Consider the following 7,016-nt stretch of genomic DNA (forward strand, 5'->3'; position numbering starts at 1 on the left):
TCTGAAGACCAAGTAAGGCTGAAGAGAGATGACTTAGAGGTTGAGAAGTATATCGCAGCCAGTTATGGTGGCGCATGTCTTTAATCCCAGCACTCGGGAGGCAGAGGCAGGCGGATTTCTGAGTTCGAGGCCAGCCTGGTCTACCAAGTGAGTTCCAGGACAGCCAGGGCTATACAGAGAAACCCTGTCTCCAAAAACCAAAAAAAAAAAAAAAAAAAAAAAAAATAAAAATAAGATGGACTGGAGAGATGGCTCCGCAGTTAAGAGCATTGATGGCTCTTCCAGCGGACCTGGGTTCAAATCCCAGCACTTCCATGGTGGCTCACAACCTTATGTAACTTCAGTCCCAGGGGATCATCTGAGTCTGACATCTGACCTCCTAGGGTGCCAGGCACACAGGTGGAGCACATGCCTACATACATGCAGGTGATATGTTCATACATGTAAAATAAATCTTTTCAAGAAACTGCTCCCACATGCTGAGTTCTGCTCCTCTGGGTACAGCCTTGGAAGTAGGGCAGGGTTGCTGTCAGGTTCTGCCCTTACTGGGAAACTTTAAAGTTTGCCTCAGTGGCCATACCAGGTACATTTTCTCTAACATTCTTTTCCAGAAGGTTCTGGGGGACCTGGGACTGGGCTTGTGAAGGCCGTTGATAATGAGCCCCTTGTGCAACTATACCTGGGCCAGACTTGGAGGCTCCAGGTATTGTCTGCACAGGTCTGGTCCGGCGGTGTTTGGGACCTGTCCCTGTCTGTCGTTTCCCAATCCTGTGGCCTATCTTCCCTTAGATCTCTGGTCACTGAGTCACTGAGGCTAGGCCTGGCAGCACACACCTGGGGTCTCTGCAGTCACTTAGCTGGAAGCTAATTGCTGTGAATTCAATGGGAGTCTGGCCAGCCTGGGCTACAGAGAACAGCTTAGCCAGAGCTATGCAGTGAAACTGTCTCAAGCTGCATTTGATGCTGAGAACTACATGGGTAAAGGAGAGACCCACGCCTTCCTGCAAGTGGTCCCCACACATCCATAGGTACACCACAATTTGGCTACACACACCCATTCACACTAAATAAATGAACAAGGTGAAAGTAATTTTTTTGTTTGTTTGTTTTTTTCGAGACAGGGTTTCTCTGTATAGCCCTGGCTGTCCTAGAACTCACTCTGTAGACCAGGCTGGCCTCAAACTCAGAAATCCGCCTGCCTCTGCCTCCCAAGTGCTGGGATTAAAGGCGTGCGCCACCACTGCCCAGCAAATAAATCTTCTTTTTTTTTTTTAATCTTTATAAAAAACTTAATTTGTTTTAATTTTTTAAAAGACTTATTTATTTATTTTATGTATATGAGTACACTGTAGCTGTCTTTAGACACATCAGAAGAGGGCATCAGACCTCATTACAGATGGTTCTGAACCCTTGTGAGCCAACATGTGATTTCTGGGAATTGAATTCAGGACCTCTGGAAGAGCAGTCAGCTCTTAACTGCTGTGCCCTCTCTTCACACCCTCAAATTTTTTTTTTATTAAATTTTTTTCCTTTTTTGTCTTTTTTGTCTTTTTGTTTTGTAGCTAGGGTTTCTCTCTGTAGCCTTGAATGTCCTAGAACTCACTCTGTAGACCAGGCTGGCCTAGAACTCATATAAATTACACCTGTGTCTGCCTCCTGAGTGCTGCTAGGATTAAAAGCATTCCCTAACACCACCAGACTCCAGCCATCCTTTTAAAAGGTGGGCATGCTGGGCCTCCTGGTGCACCTTTAATCCCAGCACTTGGGGAACCAGATGCAGGTGGAATTTAAATGAACTTTACATCAGCCTGATCTACATAGTGAGCCAATTAGGGCTACACAGGGAGACCCTGTCTCTAAATAAATAAATAAATGAATAAAATAAAAACAATCAATATCGGGCACAGAAGTGTGTGTGTGTGTGTGTGTGTGTGTGTGTGTATGTGTATGTCTTTAATCCTAGTGACTGTGAGGCAGAGACAGAAAGATTTCCAGGGCTTGCTAGCCAACAAGTCCAGCCGGCCAGATTGATGAGTTTCAGGCTACTGAGAAGCCTTGGCGTTGGCCAATCCAGTTCCAGGGGTTCTGACGCCCTCTACTGGATTCCACAGGCGCTGCGTGCACATGGTGCAAGTACAGACATACAAGCAGGCAAATGCAACACATAAAAGAAGTTAACCTGGGATGGTGAGATGGCTCAGCGGGTAAGAGCACCCAACTGCTCTTCCTAAGGTGCAGAGTTCAAATTCCAGCAAACATATGGTGGCTCACAACCATCCTTAACAAGATCTGACTCCCTCTTCTGGAATGTCTGAATACAGCTACAGTGTACTTACATATAATAAATAAATAAATCTTTAAAAGAAGTTAACCTAAGCCAGGCAGTGGTGGCACACGCCTTTAATCCCAACACTCGGGAGGCAGAGGCAGGCAGATTTCTGAGTTCGAGGCCAGACTTGGTCTAGTGAGTTCCAGGACAACCAGGGCTACACAGAGAAACCCTGTCTCAAAAAACCGGGAAAAAAAATTAACCTAAAAGGCAAGATTGAAAAACTAAAGGAAGGAAGGAAGCTACATCTCAGTGGGAGGTGCTGTATTTGATTCTCCAGCGTTGTCAAAACTACTTATTTGAGCCAAGCATGGTGGCCCACACTGCCTTTAATCCCAGCACTCAGGAGGCAGAGGCAGGCAGATTTCTGAGTTTGAGACCAGCCTGGTCTACAAAGTGAGTTCCAGGACAGCCAGGGTTATACAGAGAAACCCTGTCTCAAAAACAAAACAAAACAAAAAATTTACTTATGATGATGGTGATGATGATGATGGTGGTGATATGGCTTACACACACACACACACACACACACAAACAGACAAGTGTACCTGCACACATTCACACACAAATACACATACAGACATGTATAATTAAAAAAAAAAAAAAAAAAAAAGGAAAGCTGAAGATACAGCTCAATACTTAGCTTGCATGTAGCTCCAGCGTCAATGCCCTTCCAGATGTCTACCCCGCAAAGAAAAGAAAACTCCACAAGCCTGTAATCCCAGCTCTTGGGAGTACTGGAGAACCATCAGTTCCTGGGTGTGTTGAATTACGTAGAAAGACTCTATTTCAGCCACACAAACCCTAGCCACAAAACCCGTAATAATGCTACTAGTCAGCCAGGCTCTGCCAATGACCAATCAACTCTCTGCTTCTGCTCCTGGCCCTCTCACCCGGACCATTTCCGTGTTCGTTTCCTAAGACAGCGAACATTATCTTATACAACCAAAGTGCCCTTATCAAAATCAGGAAATACCATGTTGATACAAGTCTACTATCTAACCCACAGCCCGTTCACATTTCATCAGTTGTCTCAATGTCCTGTCTGGGTTTGTTGTTCCTTCCCAGGATCACAAGTGCAGAGTCGTCAGGTTCCCCGGATCCAAGACAGCCCCCAGGATCCCTTCTTTCAGGACCCCGCGAGGTCTCCATTTGGGTTTCTTTGTCGCTGGCCACATGTTCAAAAATTCCCCTCTCTTACTGCATCTCACCTCTGTCAGCAGCTCTGTGCGTCCAGACTCAGGGGACGGACTCTTTGCAGGGCCTTGTAAAACCTTAAATAAACCGCGCGAACAAATTTCACTTTGACCACTATCTTGTTAAAATTCCTGAAAAAAAAGTCAACTCATTGGGCCCGAAGTACCTTAACAAAAGCCAGGCTGTGTTCTCCCATCCGTGCCAACCCTCAAAGCCTTTTATGTGCTGTTTAATGATTTTTTTTTACAAATACTTTCTCTTGCCCTTAAAGTTCGATTAATTGAATCTTAATTCAGTGGGACTGCCAGGTGGACCCTCACGGGTGCACCTAATTAGGGTTCCTGTTCAAGCAGAGTGGAACCATGAGGGGTACACTACTTAATACCCCCACTTTGGATCTCAGTGAAACGTCCCTTATCCTCCTCTGCCTGAGAGGACACCGTGTGTGGCTCCATCTAGTCACCTCGACCCATTGGACCTATGACAGCTTCCCTGAGGTATACAACACAGCACACCCTTAGGTCCATTTCTTTCCTTTGTTCCTGCTTCATAAACAATTCGTTGAAGGCTGGAAAGATGACTCCCAGATTAATAGCACTGGCTGTTCTTCCAGAGATCCTGAGTTCAACTCCCAGCAACCTCATGGTGGCTCACAACCATCTACACTGGGATCTGATGCCCTCTTCTGACATGCAGGTATACATGCAGATAGAGCACTCATATACATAAAATAAGTAAATAATCCTTTTTTAAAAACCCATAAACGGGGGCTGGTGAGATGGCTCAGTGGGTAAGAGCACCCGACTGCTCTTCTGAAGGTCCAGAGTTCAAATCCCAGCAACCACATGGTGGCTCATAACCATCCGTAACAAGATCTGACGCCCTCTTCTGGAGTGTCTGAAGACATCTAGTGTACTTACATATAATAAATAAATAAATAAATCTTAAAAAAAAAAAAACATAAACGAGCCAGGCAGTGGTGTCACATGCTTTTAATCCCAGCACTTGAGAGGCAGATGCAGGCAAATTTCTGAGTTCGAGGCCAGCCTGGTCTACAAAGTGAGTTCCCAGACAGCCAGGGCTATACAGAGAAACCCTGTCTAGGAAAACCAAAAAACAAAAGAAAACAAAACAAAACAAAAACCCAAACCATAGATGATTAGTCTAGTTTTTAATTTGGCATATTGTTGTAGCTATGTGCAGGTATATGCACACCTGAGTGCACACCCATGGAGTCCAGAAGAGGTGTGGGATCTCCCCGGAGCTACAGTAACAGGAGGTCGTGAGCTGACTGGTACGGATGCTGGAAACCAAACTTGGGCCACTCGGAGGAGAAACAGTAATTACTCTTTTTTTGTTTGGTTGTTTTTGTTTTGTTTTGTTTGAGACAGGGTTTCACTGTGTAGCCTTGGCTGTCCTGGAACTCACCTTGTAGACCAGGCTGGCCTCAAACTCAGATATCCGCCTGCCTCTGCCTCCCGAGTGCTGGGATTAAAGGTGTGTGCCACCACCGCCTGGCTCAGTAATTACTCTTAACCACTGAGCCACCTCCCCACTCTGGCCCTGTTAACTTTAAACTTCACTTGGGCTGGGGAGATGGCTCAGTGGATAAGAGTACTTGCCACCACACAGGATGACCCGTGTTCAATAGCGGGGAACCCCAAGTTGGGAAAGAACCCACCCAGTCCTGCTTGTCTTCCAGGTTCCACTCATCTGTGGCAAACATCTATGTTTCTACAGTTGCTGTCCCTTTGTCTCTCTCCACTGTGTGACTACACATAAACGCAACACTTTTTTTTTCCTTTTTTCCTTTTTTTTTTTTTTTTTTTTTTTTGAGGCTGGGTTTCTCGGTGTATCCCTGGCTATCCTGAAACTTGTTCTGCAGACCTTGAACTCATAGGGATCCATGTGCCTCTGCCTCTTGGGTGTTGGAATTAAAGGCATGTACCACTACTTACTATAAAACAATTAAAAAAAAAAAAAAAAGGACTTTAGGGGCTGGAGAGATGGCTCAGAGGTTAAGATCACTGGCTGCTCTTCCAGAGGTCTTGAGTTCAGTTCAACCCCATAGTGGCTCATAACCATCTACAATGAGATCTGGTGCCCTTTTCTGGCCTGTGGGTATATATGCAGGCAGAACACTGTACACATAATAAATAAATAAATCTATTAAAAATGGACTTTAATACTCATTAAAATGTTCTTGGAGGGGTGGCAAGATGGCTCAGTGGGAGGAGATGCGCACTGTGTAAGACAATCCAAAGTCTATCCCTGGAATCCATGAAGGTAGAAGAAGAAAGCAGATTCCACAAAACTGTCCTCTGTGGTCTGCACCCCGATGTGTGCACACAAACATAATTTTTTAAATGGTTCTTGGATTAGTGAGATGCTCAGTAGGGAAAGTACAAGCCACTGAGGCTGAGGTTTGGTTCTTGAAACTCACTTGGTGGAAAGAGAGAACCAACTCTACAAGCTGTCTTCTGATCACATGAACACACACACACACACACACACACACATAATAAAAATAAATAAGGTAAACAAAAGTGTCCTTCTGTTGAATGCAGTACCCCTGTTAAACCTTAAATAAACTACGTGAACAAATTTCACTTTGAGCTCAGGGAAAGCTGAAGGGGGTCCTGAATTTGCATCTGCCTAAGCTACAGAGAAACTGTCTCCAAGGAGGTTGGAGAGATGGCTCAATGGTTAGGGATTGTTCTGCTCCTCCTGAGGACCTGCGTTTGGTTCTCAGCATCCACACTGGGCATCTCATAACTGCCTGTAACTCTAGCTCTGGTGGAATATGGAATACAATACCTCTGTTCTCCACAGGCATCTGAACACACACACACACACACACACACACACACACACACACACAAACCAGGCCAGGCAGTGGTGGCTCATGCCTTTAATCCCAGCATTTGGGAGGCAGAGGCAGGAGGATCTCTGAGTCTACAGAATGAGTTCCAGTATAGTCAGGGCTACACCGAGAAATCCTGTCTTGAAACAACAATAACAACAACTACTACTAATAATAAATCTTTAGCTGGGCAGTGGTGGCGCACACCTTTAGTCCCAGCACTTGGGAGGCAGAGGCAGGTGGATTTCTGAGTTCAAGGTGGATTTCTGTGTTCAAGGCCAGCCTGGTCTACAAAGTGAGTTCCAGGACAGCCAGGGTTATACAGAGAAACCCTGTCTCGAAAAAACAAAACAAAACAAACAAATAATAATAATAATAAAATAACAAATAAATCTTTAAAAAGAAATTATCTTTAAGTAAACAAGCCAAAAGAAATTTCTCATACCAGACTGACCAGGAACTTATATTGCTGAAGATGAACTGAAGTTTTTTAGTTTCCTCTTATCCCTGCTCTCTTTCCCCACCTCTTATCCCTGTGCTCGCTCTCTCTCCCTCTCTCTCTCTCTCTCTCTCTCTCTCCCTTGCATGCTAAGCCCAGGCTCCCTCTGAGGTCTTCTCCTGAACCCT

The sequence above is a fragment of the Mus pahari genome, chromosome 10 (assembly GCF_900095145.1).
Source record: "Mus pahari chromosome 10, PAHARI_EIJ_v1.1, whole genome shotgun sequence".
In the NCBI taxonomy this organism is placed as follows: Eukaryota; Metazoa; Chordata; class Mammalia; order Rodentia; family Muridae; genus Mus; species Mus pahari.